At 43.8% G+C, this 20,902-nt stretch overlaps 1 long non-coding RNA gene across 6 annotated transcripts in view; it reads left to right on the top strand.

Moving 5' to 3' along the window:
* The window catches only part of LOC129382686 (uncharacterized), a 45,983-nt gene extending 25,716 nt beyond the window's left edge, over window positions 1–20,267 (top strand). For 2 of the 6 annotated variants that reach the window (XR_011895318.1, XR_008610725.2), the window contains 3 exons: window positions 11,522–11,670; window positions 15,041–15,170; window positions 19,562–20,267. This is a non-coding gene — a long non-coding RNA (uncharacterized lncRNA). Of the gene's footprint in view, window positions 1–11,521; window positions 11,671–14,901; window positions 14,942–15,040; window positions 15,171–16,593; window positions 16,654–18,543; window positions 18,648–19,561 lie in introns of those variants that run through there. The other 4 variants (XR_008610726.2, XR_008610727.2, XR_008610729.2 and 1 more) reach the window with 4 other exon arrangements.
* The last annotated feature ends 635 nt before the right edge of the window (window positions 20,268–20,902 follow it).

Genomic DNA, 20,902 nt, shown 5'->3' with positions numbered 1-20,902 from the left:
GACAGAAGTCTAAGGTGTTCCTGATTCTATTTGCGATTACCTTAGTAAATACTTTGTAGGCAACGGACAGTAAGCTGATCGGTCTATAATTTTTCAAGTCTTTGGCATCCCCTTTCTTATGGATTAGGATTATGTTAGCGTTCTTCCAAGATTCCGGTACGCTCGAGGTTATGAGGCATTGCGTATACAGGGTGGCCAGTTTCTCTAGAACAATCTGACCACCATCCTTCAACAAATCTGCTGTTACCTGATCCTCCCCAGCTGCCTTCCCCCTTTGCATAGCTCCTAAGGCTTTCTTTACTTCTTCTGGCGTTACCTGTGGGATTTCGAATTCCTCTAGGCTATGCTCTCTTCCACTATCGTCGTGGGTGCCACTGGTACTGTATAAATCTCTATAGAACTCCTCAGCCACTTGAACTATCTCGTCCATATTAGTAACGAAATTGCCGGCTTTGTCTCTTAACGCACACATCTGATTCTTGCCTATTCTTAGTTTCTTCTTCACTGTTTTTAGGCTTCCTCCGTTCCTGAGAGCCTGTTCAATTCTATCCATATTATAGTTCCTGATGTCCGCTGTCTTACGCTTGTTGATTAACTTAGAAAGTTCTGCCAGTTCTATTCTAGCTGTAGGATTAGAGGCTTTCATACATTGGCGTTTCTTGATCAGATCTTTCGTCTCCTGCGATAGCTTACTGGTTTCCTGTCTAACGGCGTTACCACCGACTTCTATTGCGCACTCCTTAATGATGCCCATGAGATTGTCGTTCATTGCTTCAACACTAAGGTCCTCTTCCTGAGTTAAAGCCGAATACCTGTTCTGTAGTTTGATCCGGAATTCCTCTAGTTTCCCTCTTACCGCTAACTCATTGATTGGCTTCTTGTGTACCAGTTTCTTTCGTTCCCTCCTCAAGTCTAGGCTAATTCGAGTTCTTATCATCCTGTGGTCACTGCAGCGTACCTTGCCGAGCACGTCTACATCTTGAATGATGCCAGGGTTCGCGCAGAGTATGAAGTCGATTTCATTTCTAGTCTCACCATTCGGGCTCCTCCACGTCCACTTTCGGCTAACCCACTTGCGGAAAAAGGTATTCATTATCCGCATATTATTCTGTTCTGCAAACTCTACTAATAATTCTCCTCTGCTATTCCTAGAGCCTATGCCATATTCCCCCACTGACTTGTCTCCAGCCTGCTTCTTGCCTACCCTGGCATTGAAGTCGCCCATCAGTATAGTGTATTTTGTTTTGACTTTACCCATCGCCGATTCTACGTCTTCATAAAAGCTTTCGACTTCCTGGTCATCATGACTAGATGTAGGAGCGTAGACCTGTACAACCTTCATTTTGTACCTCTTATTAAGTTTCACAACAAGACATGCCACCCTCTCGTTAATGCTATAGAATTCCTGTATGTTACCAGCTATTTCCTTATTAATCAGGAATCCGACTCCTAGTTCTCGTCTCTCCGCTAAGCCCCGGTAACAGAGTACATGCCCGCTTTTTAGCACTGTATATGCTTCTTTTGTCCTCCTAACCTCAATGAGCCCTATTATATCCCATTTACTACCCTCTAATTCCTCCAATAACACTGCTAGACTCGCCTCACTAGATAGTGTTCTAACGTTAAACGTTGCCAGGTTCAGATTCCAATGGCGGCCTGTCCGGAGCCAGGTATTCTTAGCACCCTCTGCAGCGTCACAGATCTGACCGCCGCCGTGGTCAGTTGCTTCGCGGCTGCTGGGGACTGAGGGCCGGGGTTCGATTGTTGTATTCATATAGGAGGTTGTGGCCAAGTACTGCACCAGGGTGGCCAATCCTGCTCTGGTGAGAGAGTGCGTTACCGGTTCTGGTCACCGGGATCAGGCCGCACTCCAGGCCTGTTTGTGCAATTTTCTCAACACACGGTTTTTTTTTTGTATTTTCCGGTGGAGAATAGCGCGGCACCGGGATTTGAATCACGGTCCTCTTGCACTGGAGACGGATACTCTACCGTCCCCGTAGGAGTTAAATTAAAAATTAATTTATGGGGTTTTACGTGACAAAACCACTTTCTGATTATGCACGCCGCAGTGGAGGACTCCAAAAATTTCGACCACCTGGGGTTCTTTAACGTGCACCTAATTCTAAGTACACGGGTGTTTTCGCATTTCGCCCCCATCGAAATGCGGCCATCGTGGTCGGGGTCCGATCCCGCGACCTCGTGCTCAGCAGTCTAACACCATAACCACTGAGCAACCACGGCGGGTCCCGCAGGAGTTGTACGCCTCATTTAACCTACAGTGGTGCCCTACTTGGTCAGTCAAGGTGGCCCAATCTGAGCTCGGTTATACCGCATGGATGGCACTCGGCTAGAGAACCTGGCATTTATGACCTGCACATGTGAGTGTGAAGCCATACATATTTGAAGATGTATATCTTTCTTTTTTTTTCTTTTTTTTTTAGGAGGGTTCCCGTACAGTGATAAAATAAAGGCAAAGACATTAAAAGATAGAAAAAAAAAAGAAAAAGGGGCGGAAAAAAAAAAAGGAACATAACAGGTGATTTGAACTCGTGACCCTTCGATGTTGCCCGGAAAGATAGCTCAGTCGGTTGGTTCGTCAGGCCCCAGGCTACTTTCAAGCGCCGCAGCTCCTGCTCCGAGCCTCACACTTACGTGGAAAGAGACTCATGTTGTCCGCAGGGCTATACTACGAGAGCTATGACTGATAGTTTTCTATATATATATATATATATATATTCATCTTATCTATGGGATCGCATGCGCGCGCTGTTTCTTTGTCAGCAGCAATGTACCTGCAGTTTATTTTGTCTGCTGGAATGTTCAGCTCATAAAAATTTTTTTTTTACTGAAGTTTAGTGCCCTGAAATGGGTAAGTATGACATTTTAGGATAAGTGTATAAACATGCACAATCGCATTTCACGATGCTGACCGAAGTTAAAATAGATGCATCTTATACAATGAGTTATATACACATTTTTTTCTTTGAAAGTTGTGAAAAGAGGGGGGAAAGGGGGTGACTTGTACAACAGTTCAAATTATAGTCCAGAAAATATGGCACATGGTTTGTGAGCCCTGCATATAGTAGAGTAAAATACAACTTGAGCTGATGAAAGTTTCACATGGACAGTACATCTGCTGTGGATGACCTACAGTAGTGGCGAGAGGTCGCAGTTTCATCGATGTCTGTAATAGTTGCACTTCAATTTAGGCAAAATGGCAGACATAATTATGTACAATGCACCTTAAGTAAACCCAAGTGGAAATGATTCCAGCTTACTGCTGTTTTGAGACATTGAATCCCACTAGGATCATAAGCCATATCAATCCAGGTAACTGCAAGCCTGAAAGATAAAGCTGAAAGGGAAAAAGCCACAGTCTGCTGCGTGGCATACAGTGCACCAGGAGGCACTACACCTTCCTGCTTGGTACATGAAGTGATGCAAACAAGTATAAACAATAACTAAAGTCGTTGCCTGCAATAAGAATAGCCATATAGGTCAAATAAAGGCCACTGGCTGTGCCAAGGTAGTTGTTACCACTGTGCAATTGGAGAACGGTTCCCTTTTTTCTCTCTCTCTCTCTGAACCCTTCAGGCATTGATACAATGTAGCAAAATGATAAACATGTTTATGATGTCATTAACTACAATGCCCTGCAGTCAGTAAAGGTGGCCTCGAATTATGTGGACATGAATTTCAAATGCACTAACATGTGCTCCAAGTTCATTGCATGGTCTGGCATGAGTATTGCCTTGTATTTGTGATGTTGAAAACTCGACAACCACTCTTGATGTATTATAAAGCAGGGCAAAAGCGGTTTCTTACCAGCAATAGCAGCTCTTTCCGACTTGGACAGAAAAACACCACCCAGTTCAAAGTCGTGGCCTCTGTGCTTGGATTGGAAAACCACATACACACCCGTGTTGTCTTCAGTCACGGCCATTGCCGCAAAACATCTTTTTCCACACTTAACACTTGAAGGCCGCTTCAGCTTTAGTTTACTTGTAGCTTTGGAAAAAGCTAACCGGGTGGTTTATTCTAACTTAAGCACTGGACTTCCAACACATGCTTAGTGGTGGTTCTACTGCGCCATTTACACCATTTAGCTACAATTCAACTTGCCTGAAACCTGGCTACGCAAACTGCGCAAAGGTGCGGTATTTTCACGCTTTCAGGGCAACGCAGCGTTTTCAGCAGGGGTATGAGAAGACTTAAATATAGGAACCAAATAGTGAATGTGCAAGTAATTCAGTTTGAGATGCATCATCTACTAGACTTTTCAAATATTCAGTAATATTTGCAGTAGTGCAATGGATTGCCCGACATCAATGCATTGCATGCAGCATTTCAAGGGCACTTGGTTTGTCTCGGAACAAGCACACAAATAAAACAAATCTGGGTTTTTACATGCCTATACCACGATCTGATTATCAGGCATGCCTCTCTCAGTGAAAGCTTCGTCCTGGCTCTCAACACCGATCGAAGCAATTACTATATGCAATGCTAACAGGGTATGGTGACAAAAGCAGCATTTATAGCAAGCACAATGGCATGCGCTAAGATAAGACCCATTGACCACTGGAAGGCACACAGTTTGCATTGCATACATGTGTTCTTGCACGTGGTTCAGAACTGTATGACACTTTGTCATCTTTTAAGTACAGGAACTAACTTCTGTGCACGCTTGTGATAGTTGCTGACTTGTGAAAAGAGGGGGAGGTTACTTGTGCCAGGTTCAAATTATTGTCCAGAAAATATCTTGTATGGTTTGTGAGCCCTGCATATAGTAGAATAATATACAAGTTAAAGTGATGAAAGCTTCACATGGAAAGCACATCTGCTGTGGATCTTGTGGACTCGTACAGCAGTGCTTCATCAGTTATCAAAAACCCGCACGAATGATCTCAGAACCAATCGCCAATTAGCCAATCGTACCAATATATTAGCGCCAAGCTTTCTGCGACGGCTTGCAGCCCATATCACAATCACCAAAAGCTAATTTCATGGCACACTACCCTGACCTTTGGCCCTAATCAGCACTGCTTCGTCAGGTCGGTTGGGTATCAGCAACTAAAGCTACAGTTAGCTGATTAATCGACTCATATCTATTTGCAGAGGCCAGCAAACCACCTCGCAACAAAATTGAGTGCATGGAATGGTATCAATGTTGTTCGTGCCCACTACCGCCATCCTGCATCCATTTGTGCTATGGCACCTCCTTCTGGACGCCGTTCATAGCCTCGCGGCAGTCTCTTGTCGAGCTTCTTGCGTTGTTATCGGGTGTAATGCACTTGTGCATATTGCCATAGTGCTTGTGAAAGCACACATGTCATTTGCAATGCACATAAGACATTCACCTTTACTTCTTTTGTTGTGTGACAGAGCAAATTGTTCTAGTGCAGTCGTAATTTCTTGCCTCTCTGACGCCTAGGCACACAGCTGCTTTCATTAGCCCACAAAATTTTTATTTGTTTACAATGGCTTTCTACCTACTCAAATAAATGTATTTGCAACATAATGGCATGGTACTAATTGGCTGGTTCTAGGTGTTAAAATTTTCTTAAACGTGTAAGCATTTCTATGCTTACCCAACGTCCATCATGCAAGATAAAAATGTGGGCCGATCCCAGAGATAGTGCAATACTGGGCCGACCCACGGCGGAGGTGAACAGCCTTCAAGCACTCAACAAAGTGAAAAGTGCATACAATATAGATAGAGCATGCAGCAGCGAGTGGCTTTACCTTTGTCCTGCCTGTTGCTACCACGAGATCGAAGCAGCGCTCACAAATCTTTCAGCACACACCGCACCCTGCCCCTTTCGCAGATCGCTTTCACGATATGGGCCCACTCTTCAAGGCAAAGCTACGAGAACACGGTGTTCAAGATATGGTGCACGCGGCGCATAATAATTTGACGTGGACGGATAAGGCACTAAAGAGCAGTACCAGCTTATGATCAGAACGTCGTCAGCACACCTGGTGCCACTATCCGCAGCAGTCCATGTTGCTGCGATGCAGCTGTTTATACCGGTCATATTAACTCCATAACACTCTTTTTTGTTCAAGTACCCTAAAGAGTCCAGGAGGCATAGGGGTGGGGGATGTTACGATTGGCCAGCGGGGATAGTGACCTTCTGGCTTCGCTGCAATGAATCGCTTCGTGAAGCCAACAACACGCCCCCTTCGAGTAGCCCTACGGAGCCAGTAAGGCTAGACACGTTTGGCGCACAGGATTGTTAGCTGGTTCGCTGTCACCTTCAGGGACCAATTGGAGCAAGAAAACTCCTGGAAAAGTTTGTTCTATGGCGTTCCCCCATATACTCTGGTAATAGTCACGGTCGTTTGACAGATTCAGCAGCTAACTGCAGAGTCAGCTCAGGAACCAAGACGTGCCAGCTTGAGTCAAGCGTGACAACATCTGTCTACGAGGCCCCACTCGTTTCAGTGTGTTCAGTGAAACAAAAGTGCAAGAGAGTATATTAACCTTCGCCCTTAAAGGCGGGTACTTCGACGACTTTGAATGCTTTGATTGGATGAAGGTTGGATGGCAGCTTTCCCTGGCCTAGGGATCTAGTAAGGACAGAGTGTGTTTAAGCAGACATTTTCGGCTGTTCAGTGTGCATTTCAGTCGTGCTAGACCCCTACTCCTCGTTCTTAATGAGAACAAGTTCCTCCCTTCAACAACATCCTTAGCATTGAATGAGTCGGACGACGGTATGGGCCAGGTACCCCTTTTTTCATGGCAGACACCAACTCATTATCAGATCTCGGCTTTGGCACGTGAAGTGTCAAAATTTGAATGTTTGGTTTAACTGCAGGTACGGCGGCTGCCTAGTTCCTGTGTCATTTTAGATTACCTTTATCGTTCATTTCTATCTTCGTTTTCTGTTTGGGCTCCCTGGGGCTAGACCATAGCAGTTATGGCTAGACGCAGCGATGAAAAAATAGGCGAGTCTAGAAGCGTTGCCAATTTTTGTTCCTTAAAGTCAACTTTGCCGTAATACACTGCGGTGAAGTATACCACGAATGCAAAGGGGCCACTGTGAGGGGACACAGCACGAGTTCCTTAATTATACACGTGCGTTCCAGTTTTCCGTCAGTACGAGCACGGAGACAACTAATAACCAGAACTTTATTTCTAACAAGTTGTTACAATTTGTTGGGGTTCTTCAAGCGAGAAGCTGTTGCAAACAGCTTGAACGTCCTTGACAGCACAGCAGTCAGTGTAGAAGAAAATAAAGCATGTATATAATCATATATTATATATAGTGATATACTACACACTATATTAGATCGTGCTTAACAATGGTAATTGCACAGTTCTAAAATCGTAAAGAGGGTGGACAGTGCAACTCTATGTCTCAACCGAAACTAACATGAACACAGTATATATATATGTATATACATATATATATAGAGAGAGAGATAGAACAGCGCATTAGTAACTCCAGTTATGGATATCCATACATTTGTTCCCGCGCACAGGCATCATGTAATGAACGATTGTAGACCAAAAATTATTTCACGTTTCTTTCCGGATAAAGACATGAACATTAATAATGCCTTGGTTTTCATACTTATTTGGAAGTTAAGGAACATTACAGGTTAGCGATTGCATTAGATAAATTGTTAGCCTTTTTGGCACGAGCCATCTATTCTGGCGGGCTAGTTGGTGCGAATCCATGAATACTTTGTTTAGCGCAAAAGAACAGACACAAGAAAGACGATAGGACACGGCGCAGCACCTTGTCCTGTCGTCTTTCTTGTGTCTGTTGTTTTGCGCTAAACAAAGTATCCATCTATCCTGGCTGTAGTCCCGACAGTGACTTTACAAGTGAAGAGAATTTGTTAGAGGAAAAAAAAATATGAATGCAGTAAAGGAAGGCCATATACATCTGGCAGTTTGATAACGTTAAATTTGGTAAAAAGTGGTGATGTTGCGTGGAGGTATGGAACGTTGGCAATAATTTGACGTGCACGTTTCTGAAGAAAAAGCTTGTGTGTGTTAGTGTTCACAGTGGTGCCCCACACACGCATGCAGTAGTTAATGTGAGACGCAAATAGTGCCTGGTAAATTTGTAATTTCAACTTTTCTGGAAAGAAATAATGATTTTAAGGCCGTTGTGGCTGGACCATCCCAATGAAGTGGAAAGGAGCGCGTTCGCTTTAGGAATGACATTGCAAGCCTCCAGACCAGAGACAAAGAGGTTGGTATCATCTGCATATAGAATGGTTGTTGCCTCGCTTTCTGCGAGAGTTCATCGAGCAATAAGGTTCCCAAAGAGCTCCAGCCACACTGGAAGGTGTGAGGTGAAATTCGGCAACACTGATGCACGCGGCTGTTCCCCCCCTCTCTATTCCCCCCAGCCACACTTTGCCTCGCTGCACCGCTCATTCTTGGCCCAGCACCCGTCCGATATGGAGGTTCCCATTGTTGATCCCGCCAAGTACGAGATTCGTTCCGTAATTCACTTTTTGCACGCCAAAGTGACTCCACCCATGGATATTCATCGTCAGTTGACAGAGGTGTATGGCGACAAGTGCATGTCCGTTCAACACGTCCGAAAGTGGTTCAGGGAGTTTAGTGCCAGTTGAAAGAAAGTCCACGATGATGAACGGAGTGGAAGACCGTCAGTTTCGGTTATCAAGATGGCCCAATGCAAAGTGCTTCAGAAGAGGAGGATCAACATCTGTGAACTTGTTGCTCTGATTCCTGGGAGTTCTTACGGTACAGTAGAAAGAGCTTTGACTGAAAAATTGGAGTATCATAAGTGTTGTGCTCAATGGATGCCGCGGCTATTGACATCAGACTACAAGGAGAAACGCCTTGACTGTGCTGGCCAGTTTCTTCAAAATTGTCAAGAAGATAAGGAAGGATTGTTGGGCTCCATTTTTATGGGAGACGAATGAAAAAAAAATCCTGATATGAAACAAAATCCAAAGAGTGGCGTCACCCAGAGTCACCAGTCGCAAAGAAGTTCAAACTCCTGCTGGCAAAGTCATGGCCACTGTTTTTTGGGATCGTAAGGGAGTACTGCTGATCGATTTAATGGAACGTGGGACAACAATCAACTCTGCGAGTTATTGTGCAACACTATGAAAACTCAGGCAAGCTATCCAGAACCGCCGGCGAGGACGACTGGCAGCCACTGTTACACTGCTTCACGACAACGCCCGACCTGACGTCTCCCGTCAAACCCGGGAACGTTTGACAAACTTTGGCTCGACTGTCACGCCCCACCCACCGTACAGTCCGGACCTCGCGCCTAGTGATTATCACTTGTTCCCCAAGCTAAAGGAACATTCGAGTGGCCAACGCTTCCGGAGCGATGAAGAAGTCGAAGAGGTGAAACGCTTAATCAATGGGTCGGCGGCAGACTTGTACGACGCTGGGATACAGAAATTGGAGCACTGTATACAAAAATGCGTAGAAAAAGATGGCGATTATGTAAGTTTCATCTTTCCAATAATGTAAATTGCTATGAGAATAAACAGTGTTGTCTCTTTCTAAAATTGATGGGAACCTTATTTCTGGATCAACCCTCGTATGTCCATCCATCATGTCATTAATGTAAATGTCGAAGGTGACCTAAAATGCTGCCCTGTGGGACACCTAACAATATTGCCCTGTTGGAGGAAATAATATTTCCGATGACGACGCATTGCCTGCAATCAAGCAGATACGAACACAACAAAAGAATATGCCATTCCGTGTACACCGTTGGCAGTCAACTCTCTTAATAGAATCTTGTGTCGCAGACGGTCAAAAGCCTTGCTGTAGTCAATAAATATCCAGACTACTAGGTTTCATTTTTGCAGCTTCTTGATTAACACCTGCTGAACAAGCAGTGCAGTTTCGGTAGAGCAGGTCATCAAAGCTGTTTCGCCATCGCCAGGTTAGTGCCACGCTCCAACCATGATTCCTCGCTCCTTTGTGCCCTCCAGAGGGGCACAGTCATGGCCCCCCAAACAAGGGGCTTAAATCACCACTGCAACATAATTGCAATTTTTCGCTTTTAAATATGCTTCAACGCAATACATTGCATAAGCTTCCCTGCTTAACTCAACTGTAATGCGGCAGAGGTGACTTTAGGAACACTTTCTAGACGAGCCAAACAATATGCGCATTCTGGTCGGAACTACACCTGACTTAACATTCCGACATGTAGACATGGCTGGCCCTTGTGCAGTTTAAGAGCATGGATACGCATGCTGGTTGTGGCTTGAGAAGATGCCATTTCTTAAACAAGTTTCAATGCTAATGCCCTAGACTGAGCTTCACCACAATGCAGTTGTGTTATGCACTGGAGCTTCCGTAATGTATTGCGGTCCATCACTGCAGCAACGCCAGAACCAGCTTTGAATGGGTGCCAGATGAGTTATTAGATGTCTCGGTGCGCATACTGTGACAGATGACGGCGCGTGTGCGCATGTATAGTCGGGAACATGTGCAAGGCTGCGTTGCAGTCTCGTATATGGAGCTTGCAAGATGGGCGAAGCAAGGCCCAAATCACCACAACCCTGCCGGAAGTAGCTCTAAATCCCTGCCTGTACACTTCTTAGGGGTCTCGGTGCTTTTACAGTGATCGGAGATTGCACATATAAGATTATATTTTCAAAACTGAGCTCATTGGAACATCTTCCTGTTCGTGCTACGCACACAAAAACGAGGAATAAGAAAAAAATTGTGCAGATCCCACACACTGTGGGAATTGATGTAAGTGAAGCTTTCCATGCTGGATGGTCTGACTGATGATATTTAGCAGTGTTGACGGATAAAGCTTAATTTCTTGCAACGTTTAGGCTAACACGAGATTGGCGAATTGACGTTAAACGTTACCTTGCGTGCACCACTGCTGTTTGTCTGCGTAATAGGCAGAACACAAAGGGAGAGGTGTTTGCATGAGGCGTTATTGTGCACCATATCTTATAACCTCTGAGATGGTTGAGCATTGTCATTTCCTCACATGGCACATCACATTATGGCAGAAGTATTAAACGAATTGGATTATGGGGCTGTACGTGCCAAAACGACACTCAGATTATGAAGCACGGCATAGTGGCAGACTCCAGATTAATTTTGACACCGTGACACCGTGATGTTCTTTAATGTGTCCCAAATCTAAGTGCACATGGGTTTTCTATTTTGTCCCCGTTGAAATGTGGCTCCCGCGATTGGGATCAAATCCATGACCTCTAGTAATGCCATAGCCGCAGAGCTAATGCGGCGGGCACAGAAGTGTTGATTTCACAGTCAACCACTTCTGTAGTGTTTCCTGGACGCTGCGGTGCACGTTAATTAATGCAGCTCTGCTTCTGCACGCCCTGTGTGAGTTGCCCGCTTGACATACTTGCATGGCATTTATTTTTCATAAATAGCAGCAACGTATTGTATCGTGCCTTGAACTTAAGCACCCTGCAACCGCTGTTGTATAGTAGTGGAGTTTCCTTGCCTTCTCAAGTCGCTTCCCCCGTCTTATATGGGAACTGCCTCTTCTCCCTCTTCGTCTCCTCTCTACAGTTCTATCTGCATCCCCTCTCGCCTCACACGTAAGCTTCACTGCAGTTTCTGCAGTGCTTCTGAGGGGAGTCACGGATAATTGCAGCTGTCAAGTGGCTAATGTGACAACGGCCAGGGAGCTCCAGAGGGCATTGTGCACACTCGATGCGGTGGGGTGAAAACAAGTTTCTCCCATGTCCGTTCCTCTTTTACTTGTGCCTGTCATGTATATACACACACTGAACACCCTCCCCCCCCCGACGTGGTGTGTGTGACATCAGCAGCAGCCCACAGCAGCTGCTGGAGTGGGAAAGTCAAAGGAAGAGACAAAGAAAGCTTCACTTTAAAACAAAATGCGTAGAGGTTTCTATGCTTACCCAATGAGGAAACCCGTCCGTCACGTAAGATGCTTGCTTTCAAGATAAGGCCCACATGAGCGAGTGAATTGTAAGATCGGGCCTGCGCAGCCGCGCCATACGCAGCGGCGGCTGGTGTACAGTTGATAATGGTTTGCATTGAGAGGAGGCAGCGTCATTGACCACATCTACGTATGACGTCTACCTAACTTGACACTGTTCAATTACGTCACGTAGAACAGCAAGCATTGGCCAATGCTCATCTTCCACGAGGCAGCAACATCATCCAAACGCACCATGATATAAAAGGAGTGAACAGTGCTACTACTGGCCTCTGCTTCATACTCATGATGGTCTCAGTTTAACATTTCAGTGTTGCAACTGCGCTTCTCCATTTTATGATTTTTTCGTGGCATTTTTCGCAATTATATGAAACACAGCAGCATATAATGACAAAACAGTAGGTGATCAGTAGCAAATGCTTATGCATCATTTAGATAAATCCCACAGGATATTCTGCATGTAATTTTATCTTTTTCCACTTTCAGTATGCTTCACCGCTATGGTATGCTTGACTGCGTAACATTGCTATGTCCAGTGTCTCTGACCCTTTCCCACTGTTGGTATACTTCATCACAATGCTAAGTGCGTAGTTGAATGTGTAACACTACTGTATTGGGATGAAGCTAACTTATGGGTCTCACATTAGAGAGTTTTAATTTGGCGTACGCTATATGCTATAGTATAGCGTATGCTAAGCAGCGCACATTTTTTTAGTTTAGTTGGCCTGTGAGATGTTCGGATCTCAGAGGCCATGTGCCGTCATTGCGGCTATCTCCCGACTGTAGCTATAGGTAGTGCTAACATGTCGAATGTTTCTTTCATTAGGCTTCGACTCGTTCGAAATGAGAAGCGATCTCAAAAACACCACACGGTTATCCAGAATACTCTGTCGTCGAAGCAGCCTGAGACTAAGCGAAAGCCATTTACACAGTCATTTGCTAAGAACAAAGTGCATTTTACAAAAGCAACGCCAAATTCAATTCGAAGTGGGCAGCCGGGCCGCCGCCATGTTTCACGCAAACTCCGCAAACCACGCAAAGACGCTAACGCTAAATCTGAGAAATAGAGTGCGTACACTATACGCGATAGGTCGTTTAGCGTTCTGCGCATGCGCAGTGATGACCCACTATTTTATAGCGTACACTAAACTAAAAGTGTCTATTATGCAGCATGTTTTAGATGCTTGCTAGTTTTAAAGTCCAAAAGCTGAGATACAACAGCGTCACACACTATCATGTGAGGAAAACGAACCGCTGCATGCAGCAAGTAGCATCAGCATAAGCACTAGATTACAGTCTAACAGCTCTACAACGAAGACCACAATGAATTTGCCTGTACAACAAAGAAACTTATGCGTCCCTGGCGGCTGATTTATGTTTATAAAACGAATGCCACACCAGCGCCGCCACTGCCCTGTGAAGATTTCACCAGGGTAGGCTGTGCGCTAGTGCTAACAGCAGCATATTTGAAGAGCGTGCTGATATTACTAGTCCTGTTGCCCTGCTCCAGGATTCACTCAACTCTTATGCTACTTGTTGTAACGCATCAACGGCTGACGAATGCATGGAAAGGCCACGAATGTCAATGAAGGCGACCAAAAATTTTGACAGCAAGGGAGGCTTAGTGGCACTAGACAATCGGGGGCTTCGCTTTGCATGGCTCCTGCATTTGGTTGGAGAGCAAGCTGGGAACCTCAATGGAGCATAGGGTGGCTACAGTAGAACATGCTGTCAGGGATATTGTGCGGAGAAAAATTATCAGCCTATCTCGTTAAGTCTTTCTTGAATTCTTGTTGAAGATTTTCTTTTGTTGAAAGTGCTTAGCTATTGTGAACAGTGAGCTGTGCAACCTTTTGCACAACGTGACCTGCGTAACGAAGGATTTTGAAGGTGCGAGCACTTTGTTAAAAAGGCGTTTGACTACATAGATACATTCAGAGCAGCGCCTTCTACCCTTTAGCCCATGCAGAATTTGTAGGTCCTATGTTTGTAGGTCCTAGGTTCTGCTGATGTACTGCAGTGAAGCCTTTAATATGTGTCCCAATGTCCGATGCTGCGGAGTTCAATATATCCATTTAATGTCAGAACAAGTTTGATGTATGAAGTTTCATATACATGTCATTCTCTTGGTGATTCACCACCTGTTATTTAAGCAATAATTCCATTTATCATTGTTTCATATAACAAGGTTCAATTGTAATGAATTATTGCTATATGACATTCTTTCCATTACTATAACTAATACTCTCAAGCTTGGAACCTCCCAGCTTCCTCATACAGTGGCCCAATGTGACAGCACACCTGACGCAACAAGCCATGTCGTACACTTACTCTGTGCATATTCACAGCCCATGCAAGCTTGTTGCTGCTTGCAGAGGTAAACATTTCACTTGACTGTTGTAATGATCTTGCTGACTATGTGATAGAATAAACAGTTACTCCACAATAAAACAGTATCAGGCCATTTTGTAAACATGAGTTTGAAGTAAAACTGTGCCATGCATCGTCGAAAAAGGAAAACAACATTACAGGGATGAGCATAGTTATCGTGGGCTTGTCTCTATAGCTTTTATGTCTTGCTTTGTCCACATTATGCTGCACAGTTTTGGTTGAAGCGGTTATTGGCTGGCAGACGTCTTCCCATCATGTTACTACGAGTTTTGATGAAAGCAGTCTTGGCCAGCCTCTCTACCCCTGGTTCTTTGGCTTAGGTGGTGGTGCCTCCAGTGGTTCAGATTTGAATGGGTGCAAATTAATTTTCCCTCTCAGTGAAATCATACCAACTTTCCCAGGTTACCTGGCTTCTACAATTCCTCCTAAGTTGGACTTGCTCAACAGCTTTACCGAGTACTTTAAGTAGGCAGTGTATTCTATGTCGTAGGGCAAACAGAAAATTAGCATAAGCACTCTTGCTTTCAGGCTGCCATAGACTTCGAGTTAATAGTGCAGTCCAGATCAACATGTCCTACCTTGATCCCTCCAGCCTATGTGCCAGCCTTCCCTATGAGCCACTACTTGTGCAGGTGAACATACCTTCTTTGTTCCATGCAAAACATTTTGTTAACTGTTTTCAGGAAAAAGTAGTTCAAGCATAAATGGCTAACACATGCTCTTCATACCAGGGTGCCATGGATAATGGAGAAGATAGGGAAGTACAGGCTAGCATCGCTGTCCAAGATCCATCCGGCAGCTTCTCTGTCACAGGTCCATGTGTCCTAACTGCTGGTCTTCAATGGGAGTTGACACTAGGAGGTAAACGCACCTCGTCTGTAAAAGAAGACTGCAAACATACCCAGGACTTTCTGGTTATGTCTGTGGTTTCAATGTTGTGATCAGAAGTCATGTATGAAGCGAACCCAGCTTACAGTATTATAGCCAGAATACAATGGTTTAGTAACATTGAAGTTGTTCTGCGATTTTTTTAGCTTGGTCAGAATCACAACAGAACTGAAGGCAGCAGAATTGTGCACCAAAGGCGCAAGTAATTTTTGATAAATCCAATGCTTAAGGTGACCATGAGCTTATTCAACCTAAGTTCCTAACGTCTACTTAACATGTCACAAGATGGTAGTGGAAATGAAAAGACCGCCATTTATAGTGATAGAACCAAGCATGCTGTTTGTAGTTCAAGTAGGAATGATAGTTTTGAATTGGCACAGAAAGTTGCAAAAAACTGGCCATGAAAGCTTTTTACTTGAGATTTAGTCCATGAGGTCACTGTGTAAGTCACCTGTTATCAAGAGCAGCGTACTTATTGCTTAATATTGCAGCCTTTGTATTACATATATGTTCCTGCTTTAGTGTATGCATATTAGGAAGTAAATAAAAAGTTCATACTAACAAGCGGCGCTGCCTTCAGGGCAACGAGTGGAAGGGCAGAGTGCTGATGTTCCTCACTGCATGGTGGCGAACGTGAGTGTTTTTGTATGAGCAGGAGTTTGCAGCTGAATACCCCGAGTACTGTGCCACAGATGGCTGGCAGCACTACAGTAATAGCACTACTGGCATACTACTCAGGTTAGCTTGATTAAATAAAATGAAAAAGCTTTCACTTGTACATGATGAAAGCAGTTGGATGGGAAACGATAAAAGGATGTACCTATTATTGTAGAAATACTTCAACACTTCTGAAAACATGAACAGCAAGAGCATTGGCTCTACACAAAGATTACTTTCTTACAGCTATAAACACTATAAATTGGGAAGGGCCCATTTCCTCCCAGCACAATCCTCGCTAAGTAGACGGCAAGCAACGGCATGGCGCCTCTTAAAAACGGATACATATTCAAACCCAATGGCCTACCACTGCTACTACCCGGACCTTAACACGAATTGATGTAGATTCTGTCAAGAAAGGGCAGACCTACACCATATGGTTTAGGCTTATACTCAGATGCCCACGCAGAATAAAATACACAAGACCAGAAAGCAGTGGAAGACCGCGTAGCTCAGTTGTGCACCGGAAGACCAACTTAAGCGAATCCAGCAGGCCGAAGATGCCGCCATGGTCCAGGGGCTCGAGGCCATCATCTAGGTAGAGAGGCCTAGGTCTGAAATCTGCTGTCCTAAAATAGTTTATTCCTCCTCCTCCTTAGATCTAGGGCTGCACTTGTCTGCTTTCCACCAATGCCAGCGTATAAGTTCTATTATGCCCACCTGTCACTATTTCTGGCAGGTTCCCAGATAAAAAAAATTTATATCAAGAATTTTCCACAGCATTTTCCACATTACCTCTGTATGGTTGGATACACTGACCGGTAAGCTTTCCATTGCATTTTTAAAAAAATGAGTTCCACAAAAACTGGTGTTCAGTCCATTTTACTAAATCTATAGGTCGCTGTTACCAATTATAGTTAGCAGGCACGAGTAAGTGTGGTTGGTATTCTGGCAAGGTCATATAAACAAGCTTACAGAACTGTTTTAAATACACGACTGCTTTCTGATGTTTTACTGGCATTTCAATTTTCTTTCTTTTCTTTTTCAAGAACTAAACTTAGGATGAAGTTTTCATAGTACGATCATGCTTTTGGAGATTAATAATAGGTAAAATACTGTAAAGTATTGGTGTTTCCAGCAAACTTCCTCATTTTCAGCCACGGTGCTACCTTGAGGTGCGTGGCCCACATGATGACTAGTGTAGTGCATTTATTGTGTTAGTGCGAGTAGTGTAACCTGTTATGATATGACATGCTAGTCTTGAGTATTTTCTTACAATGTGCCAGCATGCAACATGGGAATATTTACTGTGAGGCAATTCGCTACAAAGCTCGTCCTGGTCCAGAACTCGAACCCGGGATCACCGCCTAACCAGGCAGCTAGCAGATGGCAGGGCAAAGTCAAATTGCCTTTGCATCGAGTTGTCAACAAATTCGACTTCGCCCTACCATCTGCTAGCTGCCTGGTTAGCCCAGATGGTAGAGTGGCTGCTTCAGAAAGGCGGTATTCCCGGGTCCGAGTCATGAACCAGGTCGAATTTTCTTCAACTACGAGGCTTTTCTTTGGAGGAACCCGTATGGGTTTCCTTTGTAGCAGTTGCTATGATTGGGTGGATGTGTCATTTTTCCCTTAATGAATTACTTCTCTCCACCTTGCGGGTTTTTGCAGAACTATTACGTTAGTTCAGTATAGTACACTAACAGAAGACAGTGATGTGTATGAAAAAAAATTGTTTTATTTCAAATAATGCATACTAACTAGACGTGGTGTATTTATCCGCATGAACATGGAATATTAAAAGCTTAAACGGGCTGTGCTTTGATGTGGATAAAGTGGTAACTGTGATAGTGCGGTGTTCTTTTAAGCAGGATTATGATATAATTGTAGGGAATTGTCATAGCTGGAAAAGTTTGAAGTACCAATTAACATCATACCTGCCAACTCTCCCAATGTGCCTGGGGGACTCCTGAATTCCAACCAATTCTCCAGTTGTACAAGCACGGCCATAAATTTCCCAAATATCTGCCCCGACCCCAATGCAAAAAGGAGTATCATGCAGCACAGCCGTGTCATAATTGCCATTGTGCACTAGAAAGCTAGCTAGCTGAAGTGCCATTTAAATTCAAAACATTTGTGTGTAGGCCTAAGTAGCCAAATTCGTTTCAGATGGAGACATTCATTGAAGAGCATGTGTGTGAGACAAAGGTGTAATAGGTGTTGCATAACAGCCGGGTCTTTTAGGTCAGCTTTGCAGCACTTGATAGAATACACAAATGATGGTGAAGCATATCAAGAGTCGAAAGGGGCCACTGTAACGGAACCTAGCATGCGGTCCTTAAATATACATGCGCACACGCGGAGTCTCCGGTCACAGTACAAACATTGAGACGGCTAATAGCTGTACTGGCAGCCATTCAGTCTCACATTTCTGTGTGCCAAAAAAAAGAGTGATTTCATCATTTTATTGTCAGTGGCCCCCCTCCCCACCTTTGGTTGGCGAATTTTCTTTCGAGGTCCCAAAGTTGGGAGGTTTGATTAACATGGATATCGACAGGAAAGAGAGAAGAATGCAGCCCAATATGTCCCCTGGCTTATTTATAGCATTAACAGAAGTTTAAATTTGCACAGATATGAAAGCATACTGACTGACAAGTTAGCATTTCTTTTTTCACTTGGTTTTACATCGTAGGTCGACACCCCTGAGAAGGCTTCCTTGCAAGCTCGTGCAGCAAGACTTGCCTCTAAGCAGCAAAAGCAAAGAAAGGAGATGAAAAGCCTGCAGCAGTCAAGGTGGCATTTTCAAAAAGAGAATGCTAAACTGAAATCCGTTCTGAAAAGACAAAACACACAATATATTTTATTCAGAGAGCAGGTTTTTGTGCTTGATATTCTTGGTGCTGCAAATCAGTTGTTTTTGCAACAACGAATGGGTAAGCAGACAAGAGAACAAACACCAACAGACTGCTTGCTTAAGTCGAGATATTTTGCTCTTACTTTAAACTTTACTCTGAACAGGCATACAGGTACACGAGGAAAGTGTTTGATGCATGTTTGCCACATCCTTGAACTTTAGGCAATTGGACAATAGCAGTAATAGAAAAGCAGGATTTTCCAAGGGGGGTGTAAGTGCGCTTAAGTTGCTCAAAGAATAGCAAGCGAGACCATCAAAATATGTGGAGCCTTGTAGTTGACAAGATGTCCATTAAACAGCAGGTAGTGTGGCAAGAGGGACATTTTGAAAGCTATATGGACATGAGCAAAGGAGCCACAGGTGACTGCTTGCCACAGGCAAAAGCTGCCTTTGTAAGAATGGCTGTATGCATGAGCCACCGTAATTGTTCACTGGAGTCTGATCACATGACCTAAACTCGCCACTCTGATGTGTCTGTGTCTGCTCAATGTTTTTCAAACCAAGCATAACAAGTACGGCCGCATACAGGTTGCACAGTGCATTGCACATTTTAAAGGAGAGTCATGCAAGTCGTACAAGTCATGCAACTACGTCATACCTGCCTTGTTGAGTAGGTGCGTGGATCACGTCTAGGGCTCACTGTCATCTGGTAGAGAAAAACTGCAAAACTCAAATATTAAACAGTACCGGGTGGCACAGTTCTTTCCTTCTTTCTAACCATGCTATGCATTTCATTCAGTGGAATTACACCAGAATGGGCTTTTGTGTGAACTGCACATTATATATCTTTTTACAGGTTTGTCAAATGGACAGTGTACAGGAACATACACACAGATTACCACATATATCTGCTGGGCAAGGCAAACAGCTGAACATTGGCCTGACAGTGACTTGTTTTTGCCTTGAGAATGATTATGGGTGTGTTGACAAGTTTGGCCGGACTTGTCCTAGGAGCATTCTTAATTTTGATGATTAAAATGAATTTTTTGTGCCTCATAACCGAGAAAACTTACATAATAATAGTTTTATGAAAAACAATAATGTCTTCACAAAATAAAGTAGAAAAGAAAGCAGGAGTGCCCAGTCAGTCACAAGTGCTTTTTGCAAATTCTGCTGAACCTGCATTTTGTTAGCCCCTAAAGAAAGAAGTGCTGTCGCTAGAGTTTTAAGAATATTAACTGATTACCACATGAAGAATAAAATAATCACAAAAAGGAAACATTGAAAAAGATTGACGAAAGTTCAGATTTTTGCTTCCACATGTACAAGGAAGATGCCTTAAAATTTTTCCAGCCTGTTGCGATAAGAGCCATCAAGTTTGAGGAAAATACATTTGCTCTTGTCGGAGCTGAAAATTCACAAGTGCTCCATGTTCAGCATGTTTGAATTAGTGCTATGTTAAATACCTTTTTTCAAAAAGAAAAGCTTTCCTTAATTTTACAAAATTACATGTATTGACATAATTACGCAATCTGGAAAAACATGTTCCTATATTTGTTTGCTAGTGCATTTACAAAGTAGTGTGACTGAATAAATGCCACCACTGCTGTGACATAGAGTGTTTGTAGGTGCTTGATGCAGGTTCTTTTCCTTTAAGACACCAGAACACTTCATGATGGCTCGACGATCGCCTAAACAGAAAATTTATGATTGAGAGCTTTTGGAACATTCCTGGGCAGGGGTCGCAAAACAGTGCATGGGTGCAGTGAGAGAATGGTGGGGCATTGTCACTGGGTTTTAGAGGGCCTGCTCCTGATATCAAGCAATAAAGTGCATCTCTTGCATGTGGAGAGCATCCAAGAACAGTTGAATCTGTTGAATGCAGAGCTATCACTTTATGAATGAGAGAGAGTGCGCAGTGGAACTTGCGGCACCGAAGTGAAGTAAAAAGACACTAATGGAAATGAGATTTCGTCCTCCCAGTGCCTGTTTAAAGACTTGGCCATTCTCCACCAGAAGTTCATCTATTTGTTTGTGAAATAAATTCTTTTTCTTGCAGAACTAAGATTCTTTTCGTTGTCCTGAACACTAGGGTGGTAAAATACACTTTTTGAAATCAAAATTAAAAATTGTCGCCATATGTGGCTGGCTTAAGTTATCTGAACACACCCTTATGCAAGACATAAATAAGTCACAC

Source organism: Dermacentor andersoni, chromosome 6 (assembly GCF_023375885.2).
Source record: "Dermacentor andersoni chromosome 6, qqDerAnde1_hic_scaffold, whole genome shotgun sequence".
Classification (NCBI taxonomy): domain Eukaryota; kingdom Metazoa; phylum Arthropoda; class Arachnida; order Ixodida; family Ixodidae; genus Dermacentor; species Dermacentor andersoni.
This window is presented reverse-complemented; position numbering and strand designations above follow the sequence as displayed.